We start from the raw sequence: 22439 nt of genomic DNA, 5'->3' as shown, positions 1-22439 counted from the left end.
TGGTGCTAGAATTTACCAGAATCTGTGGTCCTTGAGGTATGGAGATCAGGGAAAGCTACATGGATAAGCTAAAAGTTTATTTGGATCTTAAAGAGTACACAATGAGGTATGGAAAGCCATTGAAAGTTTCCAAGCAAGAGAGATTAAATGATTAAAACAGGAAGATTATTTTATTTTATTTTATTTTTTTGCTTTATGTTCAAGTATAGACATGCAAAGGATTATTTTAGAATCCATATGTAGAGTGCCCAAAAGGAAAAGCTTATTTCAGGGAGACAAAATAGAAAGGTCTAGCAAAATGTAGGAGTAAAGTGTGAAGGGGCTAAATCAGATCAGTTGTAATAAGAGTGGAAAGAAGAAGCCTAGGATGTTTCAACAGAGGGCAAAGCTTTGGTGTTACCTGGGATAGGGTTTCTTTCTACTTATTTATCGATAAAGAAAAGCTTATGCCCATTTTTCTGTTGAATTATGTACCATTTTTGTGTTGATTTGTAGGAGTTTGTTTAGACACATAAGTGCTTTTGGATAAAATACTTACATTCAAAGTAATTAACTGGCATCGTCTGTCCAAGAAATGGGATGGATAGGAAGTTAAGCTTCCGGGAGATGCCTCATCATTTGTGCCAGTGGCCCCGCATTATTTCTTGATGAATTGTGCAAACTGGGAAGCTGATAGCTCTGGAAATGAGAAAGCAGGTGTTATTTTCTGTTTCCGAATATCCCCGACAAGGTTGCCATGATTCTTTTATTTATCCTGTTCATTCTTTGCCTGCCTATTCAAGGATATAAACTGTCTTTCTTCACAGAAATTTCCAAGGAAACTATATTTCATACATTGATGGAAATGTATGGAAAGCATACAGTTGGACCAAGAAACTGTGAGTATATTCTCTCCAAATATGACAAAAAACTAACTGCATTATAAGATCCTTCTTGGTCCAGAATTTTGAGGTCCATACCTCTGAGAAAAGATATTTCCCCTCCATACCCCAAATCAACCTCTGTGGATTGCAATCCTATGGTTATTTTAAAATTAAATTTGGTAGGCTCTCTCTAAAATAAGAAGCAATTTAAATTTATTTTTTATCATACAAATAATACATGGTTATATTCTTTTTTTTCCTCTTTTTTTTTTTCAGACACAGCGTCTTACTTTGTCCCCTGGGCTGGAGTGCAGTGGCATAATCACATCTCGCTGCAGCCTTCACCTCCCAGGCACAAGTGATCCTCCCATCTCAGCCTCCCGAGCAGCTGGGACCACAGGTGCATGCCACTGCGCCCACCTGATTTTGTATTTTTTGTAGAGACGGGGTCTTCCTATGCTGCTTAGGCTGGTCTTGAGCTCCTGGGCTCAAGTGATCCTCCCACCTTGGCCTCCTAAAGTGCTCATATTATAGGCATGAGCCACTACCCCCAGCCCATGATTCTATTTTTAATGTATAAAAATGCAATAACAGGTATAACAAAAACCCTCCTTCTGCCCTACTCCCTCATCCCTGAGGTAATGCTACTCGGTGTTTAGTATACATGCTTCCAGACTTTTCCCCATTTACCTACATACATACTTACATAAAGCAAAATAGACTTGTTGTGTGGTTTTTAAAATCTTTTTTCATAAAGGGTAACATCTTGCAACTTGATTCTTTCACTTCATGGTATCACTTATATGATATTCTTTCACTTCATAATTTCTTTCCTTCCTAGGACTTAGAGGGTCACCCCATTCATTTAAACTCCTGCATAATCCATAGTATGGATGCATCATAGTTTATTTAATAATTTCCCCATTGATGAATGTTTAGCTTATGCTTAGTGGGCAAGTACTCCGGTAGCATAGATATCTAGAAATGGAAGAGTTGGGGTGAAGACTATGTAGATATAAAATTTTAATTGTCCTCAAAAATGTTGTGCCAACTGACTCTGTCGTCAGCAGAATGTGACAGCATTCATTTCCCCACACCTTTTCACTGTTGGGTATTCACCAAATTTTTGTTGAAGTTATGGATGAGTAAAAGGGAATCCATCCAAATTTGAATTTTTCTGACCACTCATGAATTTAATTAAATCTTTATATGTTTATTGAACATTTATGTTTCTCCTCTGAGTTTTCTGTCCTTTGTTCATTTTCCTGTTGAATTGTTTTATCGTTTTCTTCCTGATTTATAGAAGGAATTAGTTGAGACACATAAATGATTTTGGAAAAAATGCTTACATTCAAAGTAACATTTTTCACAACAGTTTGTGTCACATCATTAGTTTGACTTATATAGACAAGACATACATGAGTTGTAAATTAAAAATCAAACACATGCTAGGTGCAGTGGCTCACCGCTGTAACCCCAGCACCTCGGGAGGTCGAGGCAGGTGGATCACCTGAAGTCGGGAGTTTGAGACCAGCCTGGCCAACATGGTGAAACCCTGTCTCTACTAAAAAAAAAAGTACAAAAATTAGCCGGTATGGTGGTGCATGCCTGTCATCCCAGCTGCTTGAGAGGCTGACCACGAGAATCCCTTGAACCGGGAGGCGGAGGTTGCAGTGAGCGGAGGTCGTACCACTGCACTCCAGCCTGGGCAACAGAGCAAGACCCTGTCTCTAAAAAAAAAAAAAAGAGAGAGAGAACGTGAATTCACCCACTTCTTTCCACTTTTGTGCTTCCCAACTCCTTCATCACTTGCCTGGATTTACTGAGGTTGCCTTGGCCACAGCCTCCTGGCTTCTGCCCTGGCCTCCATCATCCGTTTGTTTCGGCCTCAAGTGATCCGTTCGTCTCGGCCTCCCAAAGTGCTGGGATTACAGGTGTGAGCCACCGTGCCTGGCCAAAATTTATAAACCTTGACTCTTATTCTTGGTGTGTCCCACAATACCTGGCACCTACTAGATTTTCAAATATGTGTTGAATGAGTGAATTAAATAAATAATGTTGTGACTATGTAAGGATATAACTGATGTAAAGTTCTTGGCAGGTCGCCAGCATTCAATAAACCAAGATGCTGGGCACAGTGGCTCATGTCTGTAACCCCAGCATGTTGGGAGGCCAAGGCAGGAGGATAGTTTGAACCAGGGGTTCAAGAGCAGCCTGGACAAAGCGAGACCCTGTCTCTACAAAAATTACAAAAAAATTAGCTGGGTATGATAGTGTATACCTGTGGTCCCAGCTATTTGGGAGGCTGAGGTGGGAGGATCACTTGAGCCTGGGAGGTTGAGGCTGCAGTGAGCCAGGTTCCTGCGATCCAGCCTGAGTTACTGAGTGAGACCCTGTCCACATCCCCACAGAGATAAACTTATGTTCATCAAAAGACATGTACAAGGATGTTCATAGCTGCCTTATCTACAATAACCATTCACTGCAAACAACTCAAATATCTATCAGCAGTAAGATAAATACATTGTGATACATCTCCACAATGGAATATTATACAACAAAGAAAAAGAACAGGAAAACAGACATGACAATAGATTCTCACAGATACAATGTTGCATAAAAGCAAGATGCCAAACCATGTATTTCCACTTACACAAAGTTCAGGGGTAGGGAAAACTAATCTATGATGAAAATGTCAAATTGGAGGATATTGACTGAGAAAGAGCATTTGGGAATTTCCTGGAGGGACAAATATGTTCTTCTGGTCTGCATGGTGGATACACAGGTATACATGTGTACAAATTCACCACGCTGAAATTTATGATTTGTGCACTTTACCATATTCATTAAAAAAAAAAAAAGAGGAAGCCAGTCATGATGGCTTGTGCCTGTAATCCAAGCTACTCAGGAGGCTGAGATGGGAGGATCGCTTGAGGCCAGGAGTTTGAGACCAGCCTGGGCAATGTAGCAGGACCCTATCTCTACAAAAACATATATATCTTAAAAATTAGCCAGGTGTGGTGGTGCATGTCTGTAGTCCCAGCTACTCACATGGCTGAGGCAGGAGGATCACCTCAGTCCAGTAATTTGAGGCTGCAGTAAGGTGTGATCATGCCACTGGACTCCAGCCTGGGCAATAGAGCAAGACCCTATCTCAAAATAAAAGAATAAAATATACAATAAAAATAAAACAGAGCAAAGAGAATGTCCCCTAGAGCCATGTGTGATCCATACGCTTTGTGAATCCTGACACCTCCTCTCCTTCGAGGTTGTACAACTGTCTTCCAAAGTTGGAAAAAAAATGTTTAAAGCTGCCCACATTCAGGAGGGAGGTCCCAGGGGTACCAGTGCCCTCCCCCATTTCCCAAGGACGACAAGGGTTTCCAGACTCCCTTGGCCTTGGGGTGTGCGCAGCTCGGTGTGAGGGCCAGTGGTTGATCTTGAAGTTTCTTTCCTACTCCCTCATCCCTTTCCTGCCCAAGCTGTGGTCCCAGCTGACTCCCCTATCAGAGGCTGCGAGTGAGTTCGGTTGTTATGGCAACGGTGCTGCGGAGATCCCCGGGAACCTGCTGGTCCGCCTCATTGCCTCACCGTATGGGGAGCTGCTTTTCCCCTTAAAAATGAAACGGGAGTGGGATGGGGGAGGAACCCCCTTCTTCTGCTCTGGAATGAAATGCCTCCCTGACCTGCTTTGTCGCGAACCCCCGGTTTGGAGAGGAGGGTCTGGATGGGACCCAGACTGTGGATAAGGATGGAGGGAGGAGAACTCCTGCTCCCTGGGTTTTAGCAGCCTTCCCAGGTCTCACAGAACACGAGGAACACGGTCTTTCTCCAGCTCCAACTTTTCTCATCTGTTCATTCATTTTTCCCACAGGAGGCATGAGGAGGTGAGAGATGGAAAGAATGCTGTCTGTCATTTGGAGTCAGAAGGAAAAGAAGGTTGAGGGTCTGCCAGCTCTGCTCTAGTGGTTTTTTCCTGTTTCACCTTTTACAAAATCGAGATAATCGTTTCTACTTGGTAGCGATATTGTGAGGTGTAAAATGGATTAATACATGCAAAATGCTTAAAGCAACTTCTGGCATACGGTGATCTCTCAACCAATCCATTGTTATTTTATTATTATTATTATTTTGAGACAGAGTTTTGCTCTTGTTACCCAGGCTGGAGTGCAATGGTGTGATCTCGGCTCACTGCAACCTCTGTTTTCCGGATTCAAGCGATTTTCCTCCTCCTGAGTAGCTGAGATTACAGGTGCCCACCACCACACCCAGCTAATTTTTTGTTTTGTTTTGTTTTTTGTTTTTTTTTTTGAGACGGAGTCTCGCTCTGTTGCCCAGGCTGGAGTGCAGTGGCACGATCTCGGCTCACTGCAAGCTCTGCCTCCCGGGTTCACACCATTCTCCTGCCTCAGCCTCCCCAGTAGCTGGGACTACAGGCGCCCGCCACCACGCCTGGCTAATTTTTTGTATTTTTAGTAGAGATGGGGTTTCACCGTGTTAGCCAGGATGGTCTCCATCTCCTGACCTCGTGATCCACCCACCTCGGCCTCCCAAATTGCTGGGATTACAGGCGTGAGCCACCGCGCCTGGCCAGTTTTTTGTATTTTTAGTAGAGATGGGGTTTCACCATGTCAGCCAGGCTGGTCTCAAACTCCCGACCTCAGGTGATCCACCCGCCTCAGCCTCCCAAAGTGCTGGAATTACAGGTGTGAACCACCGTGCCCAGCAGGGAGACCCTGTTTCTACAAGAAAAAATTTACTGTGATCCCAGCACATTGGAAGGCCAAGGTGGGAGGATCACTTGAGCCTAGGAGTTCAAGTCCAGCCTGGGCAACATACATAGGGAGAACCCATCTCTTAAAAAAAGAAAAAAAGGAGAAATAATTACATGTAACCCTACCAGCAGTTTTGTGGGATTGCTATGATCATACCCATTTCACAGATTAGGTAACTGAGGTTTTAGTGCCCTGGAGATGAAGGCATTCTATAGTCTCCCAGAAGCCCTGAACTCTTGAACAACCCCAAATGCTAAACTCAGCAGTAAAATGGCTGGTGGCTCCTACCTGAGGGTTCACAGAGGGGCTGCCTGTGCTTGCCTCCCAGCCCTTTCTTCCTGCATCCCAGCCCTTTCTTCCTGTGTATTAAGAGGGCTGCAGCTACTTCAGGGCCAGTGTCTCCACGAGTCATCATGACGGCTTCCTGATCATGGCTCTCTCTCTCTCTCTTTTTTTTTTTTTTAAGACGAAGTCTCGCTCTGTTGCCCAGGCTGGAGTGCAGTGGCACGATCTCGGCTCACTGCAAGCTCCGCCTCCTGGGTTCACGCCATTCTCCTGCCTCAGCCTCCCTAGTAGCTGGGACTAGAGGCATGCACCACCGCGCTCGGCTAATTTTTTTGTATTTTTAGTATAGACGGGGTTTTACTATGTTAGCCAGGATGGTCTCGATCTCCTGATCTCGTGATCTGCCTGCCTCAGCCTCCCAAAATGCTGGGATTACTGACGTGAGCCACCGCACCCGGCCGCCTCTCTCTTTTACTAACCACAGGGATTCAGAAAATTCTTCCTCCCTCGGGGCAAAAAAAAAAAAAAAAAAAAAAAAAAAATCATATATTATAGATGAACTGATGTAGTTTGGATCTGTTTCCCTGCCAAATCTCATGTTGAACTGTAATTCCCAATATTGGAGGTGGGGCTTGGTGGGAGGGGATTGGATCATGGGGGCGGATCCCTCATGAATGGCTTAGCGCCATCTCTTTGGTGCTGTCCACACAATTGTGAGTGAGTTCTTTGGAGAATTAGTTGTTTTGTTTGTTTGTTTTTTGAGATGGATTCTCACTCTGTCACCCAGGCTGGAGTGCAGTGGTGCAATCTCAGTTCACTGCAACCTCCACCTCCTGGATTCAAGCGATTCTCCTGCCTCAGCCTCCTGAGTAGCCAGGATTATAGGCCTGCGCCACTGCGGCCAGCTAATTTTTTTGTATTTTTAGTAAAGATGGGGTTTCACTGTGTTGGTCAGGGTGGTCTCGAACTCCTGACCTCAAATGATCCACCTGCCTTGGCCTCCCAAAGTGTTGGGATTACAGGCGTGAGCCACTGCGCCTGGCCTGGAGAGCTGGTTGTTTAAGTGTGTGGCACCTCCCCTCCACCCCACTCTCTCTCCTGCTCCTGCTTTTGCCATGTGAAGCTCCTGCTTCACCTTCTGCCATGAGTTAAAGCTCCCTGAGATCTTCCCAGAAGCCAAGCAGATGCCAGCACTGTGCTTGTACAGCCCGCAGAACTGTGAGTCAATTAAGCCTCTTTTCTTTATAAATTACCCATTCTAGCCAGGTGTGATGGCTCACATCTGTAATCCCAGCACTTTGGGAGGCCAAGGCAGGCAGATTACTTGAGGTTAGGAGTTTGAGACCAGCCTGGCCGACATGGTGAAACCCCATCTTTACTAAAAATACAAAAATTAGCCCGGTGTGGTGGCACACACTTGTAATCACAGCTACTTGGGAGGCTGAGGCAGGAGAATCGCTTGAACCCGGGAGGAGGAGGTTGCAGTGAGCCAAGATCGTGCCACTGCACTCTAGCCTAGGTAACAGAGTGAGACTCCATCTCAAATAAAATAAAATAAAGTGAAATAAAGTAAAATAAATAAAATAAAATGTACCCATTCTTTGATATTTCTTTACAGCAAATTTACCCATATAGGCAACGGCCTAATACATGAACCCTCTCAACCCATATCCCAGTTCCCTCCTTACAGAAGCTACTGCTGTGTGTTTGGAGTGTATCCTTACAGACCTTTTTCTAAATGTTTACATACACCTATACCAGCTATGTAAACACACTATTAATTTTGTGGGATATCTTAGTTTGGGTCCTCCCAAAGGCAGAGACCCTGAGACAAAGATTTGCAGGGGTAAGTTGTTGACCTGGGAGCAGATCCCAGGAAATAGCAACAGGGAAGCTGGGAAGTGAGAAAGGAATGACAGGTTGTGATTTGCAAAGATTGTCAGCCCTGGTATTGATCATATTGCATAGGCTCTTCTTACAAAGTGCTGGTGCTCCTCTCATGAGAGGCAGGGTGTATTAGTTCCTTCTTACACTGTTATGAAGAAATGCCCGAAACTGGGTAATTTATAAAGAAAAGAGGCTTAATTGGCTCATGGTTCTGTGGGCTGTACAGGAAACATAGCTGGGGAGGCCTCAGAAAACTTACAATCATGGTGGAAGGCCAAGGGGAAACATGGCTGGAGAAGGAGCAAGAGAAAGAGGAGGGAGGTACTATACACTTTTAAACAACCAGATCTTGTGAGAACTCACTCACTATCACAAGAGCAGCAAGGGAGGACTCTGACCCCATGATCCAGTCACCTCCCACCTGGCCCTTCCTCCAACACCAGGGATTACAATTCAACATAAGATTTGGGTGGGGGGGGATACAAATGCAAACCATATCACAGGACCTGTGTTCCCACCTCCTAAACCTGGGTGGGACTCGTGACTGCCTGGCAAATTCTAAAGTTTTTTGTAGAGGTGGGGTCTTGCTGTGTTGTCCAGGCTGGTCTCCTTGGCCTCCCAAAGTGCTGGGATTGCAGGTGTGAGCCAACATGCCTGGTCCAATTTAGATTTTTTTTTTAAGATGGAGTCTTGCTGTGTTGCCCAGGCTGGAATATAGTGGCACCATCTCGGCTCACTGCAAGCTCTACCTCCTGGGTTCAAGCAATTATCCCTGCCTCAGCCTCTCAAGTAGCTGGGATTACAGGTGCCTGCCACCATGCCCAGCTAATTTTTGTATTTTTAGTAGAGATGGAGTTTCGCCACATTGGCCAGGCTGGTCTCGAATTCCTGATCTCAGGTGATCCGCCCACCCCCGTCTCTTAAAGTGCTGGGATTACAGGCGCGAGCCACTGTACCCGGCCCCAATTTAGATTTTAAAGAAATTACTAAGGCTGCTAAACCTTATGTTGCTCTCAGCCCCAAGGGCGCTGAGAGTTGGGTTTTCCCAATCCCAGGCTTCCTGGGTATAGCTCAGACCACCCTTAAGTTTTCCACCCATGCTCCCTCATCCATTCTTTCTTCCCTTCTACAAATTTTCCCCTTCTCTGTTGGCCAGGAACATTTATGCAATAATGTCACATCAGTGACTACCAGAGCTGAATGCTGATAGAGTAACAGAATGCTAAGATGGACATTTCAACCAGGCAGACACAACGACTAGCAACGGAAGCCAGACCACAGTGAAGATCTTTTCTTTTCTCTTTTCTTTCCTTTTCTTTTTTTTCTTTCTTTCTTTTCTTTCTTTCTCTTTCTTTCTCTCTCTCTCTCCCTCCCTCCCTCCCTTTTTCTCTCTCTCTTTCTTTCCTTTCTTTCTTTTTTTTTTTTTTTTGAGACGGAGTCTCGCTCTGTTGCCCAGGCTGGAGTGCAGTGGTGCAATCTCGGCTCACTGCAAGCTTGGCTCACTGCAACCTCCGCCTCCCAGGTTCACTCCATTCTCCTGCCTCAGCCTCCCGAGTAGCTGGCACTACAGGCACCTGCCACCACGCCCGGCTAATTTTTTGCATTTTTAGTAGAGACGGGGTTTCACCGTGTTAGCCAGGATGGTCTCGATCTCCTGACCTCATGGTCTGCTCGCCTCAGCCTCCCAAAGTGCTGGGATTACAGGCGTGAGCCACTGCGCCCAGCCCTTCCTTCCTTCCTTCCTTCCTTCCTTCCTTCCTTCCTTCCTTCCTCTTTCTTTCTCCTTCCCTCCCTCCCTCCCTCCTTCCTTCCTTCCTTTTCTCTCTTTTTTTTTTTTTTTGAGACAGTCTTGCTCTGTCACTAGGTAATCTTGGCTCACTGCAACCTCTGCCTCCCAGGTTCACGCCATTCTCCTGCCTCAGCCTCCTGAGTAGCTGGGACTACAGGTGCGCAGCACCACACCCGGCTAATTTTTGTGTTGTTAGTAGAGATGAGGTGTCACCATGTTGGCCAGGCTGGTCTCAAACTCCTGACCTTGTGATCTGCCCACCTTGGCCTCCTAAAATGCTGGGATTACAGGCGTGAGCCGCCGTGCCCAGCCTCTTTCTTTTTTTTTTGACAGAGTCTTGCTCTGTTGCCCAGGCTGGAGTGCAATGGCACAATCTTGGCTCACTGCAACTTCCCCCTCCTGGATTCAAGCGATTCTCCTGCTTCAGGCCCTCAAGTAGCTGGGATTACAGGTGCGTGCCACCACGCCCGGCTAATTTCATATTTTTAGTAGAGTTGGGATTTCACCATGTTAGTCAGGCTGGTCACAAACTCCTGACCTCAAGTGATCCACCCGCCTTGGCCTCCCAAAGTGCTGGGATTACAGGTGTGAGCTATGACATCTGATCCCTAATTTTTATTTTTAATTGACAAGTAATTGCATATGTTTATGGAATATGATATGATGTTTCAATACTGTATATATTATAAAGCAGGTCACGCTAATGAACATATCCATCACCTCACATACTTATTTCTTTGTAGCAAGAACAGTTTGTTTTTTTAGAGACAGGGTCTGTAAAATATTCCCCAGGCTGGTTTTGAACACCTGGGCTGAAGTGATCCTCCCATCGCAGCCTCCCAAAGTGCTGGGATTACACATGTGAGCTACCGCACCAGACCCTATAGTGAGACCATTTAAAATCCACTCATTTCACAAGTTTGAAAATACATTATGGGGCGGGGCGCAGTCACTCACGCCTGTAATCCCAGCACTTTGGGAGGCCGAGGCAGGTGGATCATGAGGTCACAAGTTCAAGACCAGCCTGGCCAAGATGGTGAAACCCCGTCTCTACTAAAAATATAAAAATTAGCCAGGCGTGGTGGCGGGCGCCTGTTGTCCCAGCTCCTCAGGAGGCTGAGGCAGAGAATTGCTTGAACCTGGGAGGTGGAGGTTGCCTTGAGCTGAGATTGTGCCACTGCACTCCAGCCTGGGCAACAGAAAGAGACTCTCTCAAAAAAAAAAAAAGAAAAAAAAATATACATTATGATTAGCTATAGCCACCTTGCTGTGCAACAGATCACCAGCACTTACTCTTCCTAATGGAAACTTTGTATCCTTTGGGCCACATGTTTTCTGCGACCCCAGACTCTAGTAAGCACTGTTCTACTCTCTACTTCTGTGAATGTGCCTTTTTTTTTTTTATATTCTGCATGCAAGTGAGATCATGAACTATTTTTCTTTCTGCGCCAGGCTTAGTTCACTTCGCATAATGTCCTCCAGATTCATGCACGTTGTTGCAAATGACAAGATTTCCTTCTTTTATCAGGCTGAACAGTACTCCATTGTGTATATGCACCACATTTTCTTTATCCATTCATTCACTGATGGACACTTAGGTTGCTTCCATATCTTGTTATTGTGAATAGTGCTGCAAAGAACTTGGGAGTGCAGATAGCTCTTCCGAATACTGATTTCCTTTGCACATTACTCGGAAGATAAATTTTTTTGAGATGGAGTCTCACTCTGTCACCCAGGCTGGAGTGCAATGGCGCGAGCTCGGCTCACTGCAAGCTCTGTCTCCCGGGTTCACACCATTCTCCTGCCTCAGCCTCTGGAGTAGCTGGGACTACAGGCGCTCACCACCATGCCCAGCAATTTTTTTTTTTTTTTTTGTATTTTTAGTAGAGACGGGGTTTTACCATGTTAGCCAGGATGGTCTCAATCTCCTGACCTCGTGATCCACCTGCCTTGGCCTCCCAAAGTGCTGGGATTACAAGTGAGAGCCACCGCACCCAGCCTAATTTTTGTATTTTTAGTAGAGACGGGGTTTCACTATGTTGGTCAGGCTGGTCTCGAACTCCTGACCTCGTGATCCACCCACCTTGGCCTCCCAAAGTGCTGGGATTACAGGCGTGAGCCACTGCACCCAGCCTTTTTTTTTTTTTTCTTTTTTAGACAGGGTCTCACTCTGTTGCCCAGGCTGGAGTGCAGTGGCACAATCTCAGCTCACTGCAACCTCTACATCCTGGGTTCAAGTGATTCTCCCACCTCAGCCTCCGAGTAGCTGGGACTACAGGTGGACACCACCACGCCCGGCTAATTTTTGTATTTTTTTTTTTTTTTTAGTAGAGACGAGGTTTCCCTGGTGAGGCTGGTCTTGAACTCCTGACCTCAAGTGATCCACCTGACTTGGCCTGAGACAGGAGAATCGCTGGAACTTGGGAGGCAGAAGTTGCAGTGAGCCGAGATTGCCCCACTACATCATTCCAGCCTGGGTGACAGAGTGAGACCTTGTCTCAAAAAAAAAAAAAAAAAAAAAAAATGAAAGTGAAAGATTTCATTCTGAACACCACTAGGCCCTGAGAGGCAAGGTTGGCTGACAGCAGACCCAGTGTAATGAGAACCATCTGACCCCTGGATTTGTTTCCTTCCTGTGGCCGCTATAACAGTACCACAAACTGAGTCACTTAAAACAACAGAAACCTATTTTCTCACAGTTCTACAGGCCAGAAGTCTGAAATCAAAGCATCTGCAGGGCCACGCTCCCCAGAGAGGATCTAGGGAAGAATCCCTCCTGGCCCCTTCCAGCTTGTGAGGGCTCCAGGCGTTCCTCGGTGGCAACCACAGCCTTCCAACCTCTGCTTCCGTCTTCACGGGTCCTTCTCTACTGTGTCTCCTCTATGTGTCTCTCCTAAGGAGAGTCGTCTGTGGATTTAGGACTACCATGTTTTCCAGGATGATCTCATCTTGAGAATTCTAATATCTGCAATGACCCTTTCAAAATCCCTCCTACAGAGTTGACAAGGATTGCATGCTAGATTCCAGACAGAAATACAGTTACAATGAACCATGAATCAGGCTGCACTAGGGGCCCCTTCCTTGCTGCTAAAAGTCAGGTAGCACTTTTACACCCGATTGTTTCACCAGGCGCAGTGGCTCATGCCTGTAATCCCAGCACTTTGGGAGGCCAAGGCGGGTGGATCACCTGAGGTTGGGAGTTCGAGACCAGCCTGACCAACATGGAGAAACCCCATCTCTACCAAAGATACAAAAATTAGCCAGGCATGGTGGTGCATGCCTGTAAACCCAGCTACTGGGGAGGCTGAGGCAGGAGAATTGCTTGATCCCAGGAGGCAGAGGTTGCAGTGAGCCGAGATCGCGCCATTGCACTCCAGCCTGGGCATCAAGAGCGAAACTCTGTCGCAAAACAAAACAAAACACAAATACATCCCATTGTTTCTACAGACAGGATCTCTGACATTAGGAGCATATGGCTTTTTTTTTTTTTTTTTTTTTTTTTTTTTTGAGATGGAGTCTTGCTCTGTCACCCAGGCTGGAGTGCATTGATGTGATCTCAGCTCACTGTAACCGCTGCCTTCTGGGTTCCAGCGATTCTCCTGCCTCAGCCTCCAGAGTAGCCGGGATTACAGGCGTGCACCACCACGCCTGGCTAATTTTTGCATTTTTAGTAAAGAAGGGGTTTTACCATGTTGGCCAGGCTGATCTTGAACTCCTGACCTCAAGTGATCCACCCGCCTTGGCCTCCAAGTGCTGGTATTACAGGCGTGAGCCACTGCGCCCAGTCAGGATCATATGGCTTTTGCTTAAGGATCGCTTCAGATGTTTTTGCAGATCTTGAATTCCAGCAACCAGTCAGAAGAAGACCCCCCATATAGGAATGGGATCAGCATGAGAATACAGCTTCTTCACCCACCCCTTGTCCCTCAACGCCCGCCCAATCCTCTGTCCCAAGACTTCACCTTGCACTCTTTGACCAATCAAAGGATCTCCACACTTGGGTCCACTCCATACCCCTTAAAAACCCCAGCCCCAAATTCCTCGGGGAGATGAATTTTTTTATTTTATTTCATTTTTATTTATTAATTTTTGTTTGTTTGTTTTCTGAGAGAGTCTCACTCTGTCACCCAGGCTGGAGTGCAGAGGTGCGATCTTGGCTCACTACAACCTTCATCTCCCAGGTTCAACTGATTCTCCCACCTCAGCCTCCCAAGTAGCCGGGACTACAGGCCTGCACCACCACGCCCGGCTAATTTTTGTATTTTTAGTAGAGACAGGGTTTTGCCATGTTGGCCAGGCTGGTCTCAAACTCCTGGCCTCAAGTGATCTGCCCACCTCAGCCTCCTAAAGTGCTGGGATTACAGGTGTGAGCCACCACACCCACCCAGGAGATGGATTTTAGATTTGCTCCCATCTCCTCGATCTGTGGCCCTATGATTAAACCTCCTTCTCTGCTGCAAACTGGTATCTCAGCATGTTGACTTGCCCAGTGCCTCAAACAATGGGCCTATGACCGTTACAGTTTATCCACCTAAGATCACATTCAGGCCAGGCGCAGTGGCTCACGCCTGTAATCCCAGCACTTTGGGAGTCCGAGGTGGGAGGCTCTCTCGAGGCCAGGACTTTGAGACCAGCCCGGGAAACATAGCAAGAATCTCTCTCTGCAAAAAATACAAAAATTAGCCAGGCATGGTGTTGCATGCCTGTGGTCCCAGCTACTTGGAAGGCTGAGGTGGGAAGATCACTTGAGCCTGGGAGGTCGAGGCTGCAGTGAGCCGAAATCATGCCATTGCTCTCTAGCCACCCTGAGTGACAGAGCAAGACCATGTCTTTAAAAAAAAAAATAAGTTGGCCAGGCATGGTGGCTCATGCCTGTAATCCCAGCACTTTGGGAGGCCGAGGCAGGCGGATCATCTGAGATCAGGAGTTTGAGACCAGCCTGGCCAACACGGGGAAAGCCCGTCTCTCCTAAAAACACAAAAATTAGGTGGACATGGTGGCAGGCGCCTGTAATCCCAGCTACTCAGGAGGCTGAGGCAGGAGAATCACTTGAACCTGGGAGGCGGAGGTTGTAGCGAGCCTTGATCATGCCATTGCACTCCAGTTGGGAGACAAGAGCAAGACTTCATCTCAAAAAAAAAAAAAAAGTAATATAATAACATCACGTTCACAGGTTGCAGGGCCCAGAATGTGGACACATCCTTTTGGGGGGCCACCATTTGACACACTATATTCCCTCCTGGAGCTGCAGACCTGGCCGTGAAAGGAAAGGAGAGGAAAGCAAGAAGGAAGGGGCCCCTGCACTACCCAGAGCCCCAGAACATGATGCTGGTGGGGATGGAGGAGAGGCAGAAGGAAATAGGATTGAAGTCTAAATCAAGGCCCCAGCTTGGGTCTGGACATTCCTTGTTTTGAATTGAAGCCAAGCTGCCCTGTGACTAAGGCAACTCCAGGAACATCTGTTATCTGAGATGAACAGAGAACAAAGTCATAAAGCTAAGATTTTATCAAGGGGATTGTGGGGCGGGGGGACAAGTTTCCCTGTGAAAAGCACGTTATAGAGATCATGAGAGATCAGCCCTTGACTGAATTCACACAATGCTGGTTCATTTCATCACAGGGACCACCTGACCCCCAGGATTGTTCTAGAAGGTCTTTTTCTCTACCATCTCCACACCAATCCCTCTCCACCTGCCGCTCCCACCTTCCACTGGGTCTCCATCCTCCTCTGGGCTGGGGCCCCGCCTGCCTGCCATCCATTCATTCAACAAACACTTATTATTATTTTTTGAAACACAGTCTCGCTCTGTCGCCCATGCTGGAGTGCAGTGGCGTGATCACTGCTCACTGCAGCCTCTGCCTCCCAGGTTTAAGCAATTCTCATTTCTCAGCCTCTCGAGTAGTTGGGATTACAGGCATGCATCACCACACCTGGATAATTTTTGTATTTTTAGTAAAGACGGGGTTTTGCCATGTTGGCCAGGCTGGTCTTGAACTCCTGGGCTCAAATCTGTCCGCTTGGCCTCTCAAAGTGCTGGTAGTTACAGGCGTGAGCCACTGCGCCCAGCCCTAACACTTATTGAGCACCTGCTGTATGCCAAGGGCCAGGGAAGGGGGTGGCATACAGAGCCAGAAGGGAACAGTGTGGAGGAACTTCCCTTTTGGAGCTGACTTTCCAGTGGGAGACCTGGGCAATGACAAGATGAACAAAGAGTGAATATTCTGTGGTGTAGCCAAAAGTAGCCAGTGCAATGGAGAAAATACAGCAGCCTCAGGCCTGTAATCCCAGCACTTTGGTAGGCCAAGGCGGGCGGATCACTTGAGGCTAGGAGTTCAAAACCAGCCTGGTCAGCATGGCAAAACCCCATCTCTACTAAAAATACAAAAATTAGCCAGGTGTCATGGAGCATGCCTGTAATCCCAGCTACTGAGTAGACTGAGGCAGGAGAATCACTTGAACTCGGAGGTGGAGGTTGCAGTGAGCTGACAGCACACCACTGCACTCCAGCCTGAGCAACACAGCGAGACCCTGTCTCAAAAAAAAAAAAAAAAAGCAGCAATAAGAGTCTGTGGATGTTGTAAATTGGGTGTGTGTGCATCAGAGAAGGCTTCCCTGGGGAGGGGCACAAGTGAAGGGAGACCTGGAGGAGGTGAGGGAGGAGCCACGTGGATATCTGGGGGAGGATGACTCAGGCAGAGGGAACAGCCTGTGCAAAGGCCCTGAGGCAGGATGTCTTTGGTGAGTTTGGAGAACAGTAAGGAGGCCCATCTGCTTGGAGAAAGCTGGGTTTTCTGGCCTCCGTGAGGACTGGAGTTTTGCTCTGAGTGAGGCAGTTGGTAAGGAGAATAATGCCCTCCTTCCCAAGATATCTACTTCCTCATCCTAAACTTTCAAGATCTCGTGGCCTGGGGAGGATAGGAGAAAGGGGCTGGTAACTGCTCCAGCGGGTTGATAAACATGGGTACTTCAGGGAGGCTTCCTGGAGGAGTGTCAAGCATATGACTGGCTTGAATTGCGGGAGAGGCAGGCTGAGCAGGGAGCAGGTGCCCAGGGAGAGGCAGAGGACAGGTGAGACACTTAAAAGTGTCTAAAGGAGAAAGAGTCCTTTGGACACAGCCAGGCCCTGAGAAGCAAGGGTAGTGAATTGCTACCTCATGCAACAAAAGGGACTTTGCTGATTAGGTAATTAAGGACCTTCAGACAGGGAAATGACCTTGGATCATCTAATCACACAAGTCCTTAAAGTGCAAGGCGGCGGCAGAGGGGAGTTGAAGGCTGTCATATGAGGACTTGACTCGTCATTGCTGGCTTTGAAAATGGAGGGAGGGCCCACGAGCCAAGGAATGCAGGCAACTTCTAGAAACGGGGAACAGACAACCAGCAAGAAAACAGGGGCCTCAGTTCTACAACCCCGAGGAACTGAATCTTGCACCCCTAAATGAGCAAGAAATAGATCATCCCCTAAAACCTCCAAGAAAGGACTGCAGCCTGCTGACATCTTGGTCTTAGGCAGGTGAGACCCGAACCACATCTCTGACCTCTAGAGCTGTAGGATAATTTGCGTCGTTAAAAAAACGCTAGTTTGTGACGGCAACCATGGGAAATTAACACAAGTTGGGAGCCTTCCGGGTTCTGAGCGGGAGGAGGGGGCGTGGCCTGATCAGGTGTTCGCTCGAGCCCTCTGGAGGCTGCGGAGGGAACAGGCTTCAGGGCCAGGCTGGAGACCTGAGCAAGGGTAGAGGGAACTGCACAGTCCAGGTGAGGGATGCTGGGCTGGACCAGGTGAGGGCCGGGGAGGTGGGGAAGAAATGAAGTCCGAGGTTTGAACGTGGATGGAAAGAGAAAAAAAGAGAGGACTCCAGCGGGGCGCGGTGGCTCACGCCTGTAATCCCAGCACTTTGGGAGGCCAAGGTGGGAGAATCACTTGAGGTCAGGAGTTCGAGACCAGCCTGGCCAACACAGTGAAACCCCGTCTGTACCAAAAATACAAAAAATAGCCAGGCGTGGTGCTGCACGCCTGTAGTCCCAGCTACTCGGGAGGCTGAGACAGCAGACTTGCTCGAACCCGGGAGGCGGAGGTTGCAGTGAGCCAAGACTATGCCATTGCACTCTAGCCTGGGCGACAGAGTAAGACTCCATCTAAAAAAAAAAGAGAGAGGACTCCAGTCAAGGATGACCAGAAGCCTCTGAGCTGGGAACTTGGAGTCTCCCCTTCCCTCCACCCCAACTCCACTAGTCCCTACCTCCCCTTGGCCTCACCTGCCAGCAGTTGTCCCAGGTGGAGGCCACATGCTTCCCTCCCCTCTGAGGCCTTGCCCCTGCCTGTGACCTCTCACTTGTCACATCTGCTGTCTCTGTTCTCAAGACAGGAAGTCAGATGGGAGTTGAAGACGGCTGGGACTTATGAGTCCCCAGGCCCCCAGAGGGATTCCGGGTTTGAGAGTCGGCCTCCTCCCTCCCATCCAAGCCCAGCCCTGCCAAATCAGCTCCCAGCGCACTCCCTAGTCTGCACCTCTTTCTCTGTCTCTTTCTCTCTCTGGAATTTTCATTCTCTTTTTGGTAACCCAATTATCCCATCTCCGCCTCTCACTGGGGGCCACCCACAGAGGCGTGGGAGAGGAGGGGCCCAGGTCGCAGCGCGAGATATTAAACCATCAATCACCCGCCAACGCCGACTCCCCCGCACCAGGACCCTCCGTTGGCTCCACCTGGAAGCAGACCAGCTCCAGTGCAGGCCTGGAGGCCTGGGGACCCCATCAAAATGGGAGGCCTTGGAAGAATCTCACAGGCCCTGCATCCACCCGGGCAGGTGCCTGGGTGCAGATCGGCCTGGCTCAATGCACAGAAAGGTGTCCTGGGTTCAAATCTACAAGCTACTTCTTATCCACACATGGGAGCCACTGCATTGTTCTGTGTCTTGGTTTCTCCACCTGTAAAATGGTGATAACAGCCACGGTGGCTCACGCCTGTAATCCCAGCACTTTGGGAGGCTGAGGCGGGCAGATCACCTGAGGTCAGGACTTCGAGACCAGCCTGGCCAACATGGCAAAACCGCATCTCTACTAAAAATATAAAAATTAGCCAGGTGTGGTGGCGTGCCCCTGTAATGCCAGCTACTTGGAAGGCTGAAGCAGGAGAATCACTTGAACCCAGGAGTCAGAGGTTGCAGTTAACCAAGATTGTACTACCACACTCCAGCCTGGGGGACAGAGCGAGACTCTGTATTAAAAAAAAAAAAATGGTGGTAACATTTTCTACATCATTGGGGTTCACTGTCAGGATTAAACCAGTTAAGGCAGATGGCAATATCTGGCTGATAGTAACTCCTGTCTAGGATTTGCTGCTAGAATGATTTTCCTTCAAGATTGGGGGGGTCATTCACTTGTGAAGGAAATCCAAGATTCTTGGCTTTTGGGGGGACTTAATGGGGTTCATACTTGTGTCACCTCACAGCTGCTGCCTTGTATAGGTTGGAATTGGATTTTTTTTTTTTTTTTTTTTTTTGAGATGGAGTCTCGCTCTGTCACCCAGGCTAGAGTGCAGTGCACGATCTCGGCTCACTGCAACCTCCGCCTCCCAGGTTCAAGGAATTCTCCTGCCTCAGCCTCCCAAGTAGCTGGGACTACAGGCACATGCCACCACGCCCAGCTAATTTTTTTTTATTTTTAGTAGAGACGGGGTTTCACCATCTTGGCCAGGCTGGTCTCGAAATCCTGACCTTGTGATCCAGCTGCCTCGGCCTCCCAAAGTGCTAGGATTACAGGCATGAGCCACCGCGCCTGGCCGGAATTGGATTTTTTTGTTTTTTGTTTTTGAGACAAAGTCTTGCTCTGTCACCCAGGCTGAAGTGCCTTGTGGTATGATCATGGCTCATTGCAGCCTCAACCTTCTGGACTTAAGCGATCCTCCCACCTCAGCCTCTTGAGTAGTTAGGATTACAGGCATGAGCTGCCACACCCAGGTCTAGGGGAAAAAAAATTAAAGGCTCTTTCAGAACCTTAATTAGGGCCAAGCAACCCATATTTCAAGGTGCTCAATTCACAAAACAAGGTCTCAGTGCTTTGCACAGGCTGTTCCCCCTGCCTAAAATGCTGTTCCCTCAGCCAGCCACATGACTCCTCCTTGCCTGCTTCTGGGTTTGCTGCAATGTCACCTCCTCAGTGAGGTCACTTTGTAAAAATTGCACCCAGGGCCCCTGCCCGCCCCCACCCTTCCCAGCTGTATTTCCCTCCATAGCATGCACCCCATTTTGCATACCGTATGCAGTGCTTGTGGGGTTTGTCTGTTCATCCCACTGGAGTGTTAACCCCAGGGCAAGGTTCATTCATTCACTGCCCAGCACGGCACCTGGCATGAAATAAACACCCAGTAAATACTTGTTGAGTGAAAGCATGAACAAATTCCATTCAGCTGCTCCCAGAGGACCCCACAGGCTGCAGCCAGCTCAAAGCTGCTCTAGCTGGGCCTGTCAGCAATCTTGGGTTTCCTGGAGGGGGGTGGAGGGGGTATCACTGGATGTGTTCAGAGATGCAGCTGGTTCACTATCAACTTTGTGTGGACTTTTCTCTTTTTTTTTGAGGCTGGATCTCACTCTGTCACACAGGCTGGTATGCAGTGGCGTGATCACAGCTCACTGCAGCCTCCACTCCAGCGATCCTCCCACCTCAGCCCCCTGAGTAGCTGGGACCACAGTTGTGCGCCACCATGTCTGGGTAATTTTTGTATTTTTCATAGAGACAGTCATTCACCATGTTGCCCAAGCTGGTCCTGAACTCCTGAGCTCAAGCAATCTGCCTGCCTAGGCCTCTCAAAGCAGTGGGATTACAGGCGTGAGCCACAACGCCCGGCCAGGATGTTTATTTTCTCATTATTTATTTATTGTAGAGATGGTGGTCTCCCTATGCTGCTTAGGCTGGTCTTCAGGTCCTGGGCGATCCTTCCGTCTTGGCCTCCCAAAGTGCTGGGATTACAGGCATGAGTCATGGCGCCCGGCCTTGTGTAGATCTTTAAAAGGTACCCCTTCCTTGCTGGGTGCCGTGGCTCATGCCTGTAATCCCAACACTTTGGGAGGCTGAGGTGGGCAGCTCACCTGAGGTCAGGAGTTCGAGACCAGCCTGGCCAACATGGTGAAACCTCGTCTCTATTAAAAATACAAAAATTAGCTGGGTGTGGTGGCAGGCGCCTGTAATCTCAGCTACTCGGGAGGCTGAGGCAGAAGAATTGCTGGAACCTGGGAGGCAGAGGTTTCAGTGAGCTGAGATCATGCCATTGCACTCCAGCCCAGGCAATAACAGTGAGACTCCATCTCAAAAAATAAAATAAATAAAATAAAATAAAATAAAATAAAATAAAATAAATAAAAGGTACCTCTTCCTCTGGGCAGATGCAATGTGTGGTGAGGGGAACAGATGATGTTAGCTTCTGCTCTAGCCTCTCTGTCTGGTATGCTTGTGCAGTGCGCAACTTGCACAACTGTTCTTGGCAGTACTGCTACTGTCCCCCATCTCTTGAGTAGCTCAGAAGGTGGGGGGCGCTGTGAAGACCAAGTAACCAGAGGCTGGACCTCTACACCCAGGTGTTTAGAGGACCAAACCCCAACCTCTGTGCCCAGCTCACTGCTGGTGAAAAATCTGCCAAGGAACTGGACTGTTCTGGTGACACCCCAAAGACTCCCCTCCTGGTATCCCCAGCAGTGTCTCCCTTGCTCCTCCGGACTAGTGGTGCCCTCGCCTTCCCCAGCCCCCTCTGCACGTTTCCACCCAGCCAGGAGTCCCACACTTGCCTGCTTCTCCCAACCTTCTCTCTCTCTCTCTCTCCAGCACAGTGGCTATTTTTATTTTTCCTTCTTATTAAATTTCCAACTTCTGCAAACACCATGGCCTCTGCCTCGCCGCGCCCCCCCCTTCCCTTAGGGCGGATTTGATTCACTTGCGTTTTATTAACAGATTAAAAAAAACAAACCCGCTGCTGCCACCACAATGTGACTTTCTCCGCTTTCCTGGAGGTTTAGGGAACCGAGGAGAACTGGGCTACAGGATCCCCTCCGGGTTTCAAATTGCCCTCCTCCCCACTCCCAGGGACCTTTCCATCACAGCCTGAGCGGCGAGGTGGGGAAGGGGCTGGGGAGTGAGGTTGGATCTCGTTCTGGGTTTAGGGGGGAATGGGATGGGTGTCAGGCCTGATGCGGTTCCCCCAGCCAGGGCCTCGTCCCAAGGCGGAATGGGATGGGTGTCAGGCCTGATGCGGTTCCCCCAGCCAGGGACTCGTCCCAAGGCGGAACTGGAAATTAAGAAAAAAAAAAAAAAAAAGCAATCCGTTGGGAAGCCCCGCCCCCGCCTCGGCCCCCCCCCCCCCCCCCCCCCCCAGACCCTGGGTGCTAAACGCTTCGGGTGGGAGGGGCAGCCTCGGGGGTGGGGGCTTAGAGTTGGCGCCTCCCACACAGAGCTGGGGTCGCCCCTACCCTCTCTCTCTTAGGATGGCTGGCAGGGGGCCTTGGGAAGGTTTGCCACCTACCCAAGCCCGGCTCGCTCAGTTTTCTTTCCTCCTTAGGACATTCTGATTACGGTGCTGACTCCCAGACCTGAGAGCAAATTGCTTCTTCATGCCCCGGGGTGTTTTCCTCCCCTCAAGTCTTTTTTTTGTCAGTCGCCATGGCAACCAAGAACCCAGCTGCACTATACTTCCCTGGGATACAGGATGGGGGTAGGGGGTGATGGGGAAACTAACTGGGTCGTTTAGGCCAGGACCTTCCTACCCTCCTCTTTGCCCCCTCTCTTAGTCCTCCATCCCTTCCCCACACCACCTGGTCCAGCCTTGATTGACAAGAGGGCAGGTTGCGC

The 22439-nt window shown here is 48.6% G+C and overlaps 1 long non-coding RNA gene across 1 annotated transcript; it reads right to left on the bottom strand.

Moving 5' to 3' along the window:
- Positions 1 to 243: 243 nt before the first annotated feature.
- Positions 244 to 21713, bottom strand: LOC134758541 (uncharacterized). Its single transcript, XR_010133824.1, has 3 exons — positions 20968 to 21713; positions 19858 to 19947; positions 244 to 678 (listed from the first exon to the last, which is right to left on the bottom strand). It is a non-coding gene; the product is annotated as an uncharacterized lncRNA (long non-coding RNA).
- Positions 21714 to 22439: the final 726 nt, after the last annotated feature.

Source organism: Gorilla gorilla, chromosome 4, assembly GCF_029281585.2.
Source record: "Gorilla gorilla gorilla isolate KB3781 chromosome 4, NHGRI_mGorGor1-v2.1_pri, whole genome shotgun sequence".
Lineage (NCBI taxonomy): Eukaryota > Metazoa > Chordata > Mammalia > Primates > Hominidae > Gorilla > Gorilla gorilla.
The sequence above is the reverse complement of the archived record's forward strand: the minus strand, read 5'-3'. Positions and strand labels throughout refer to the sequence as shown.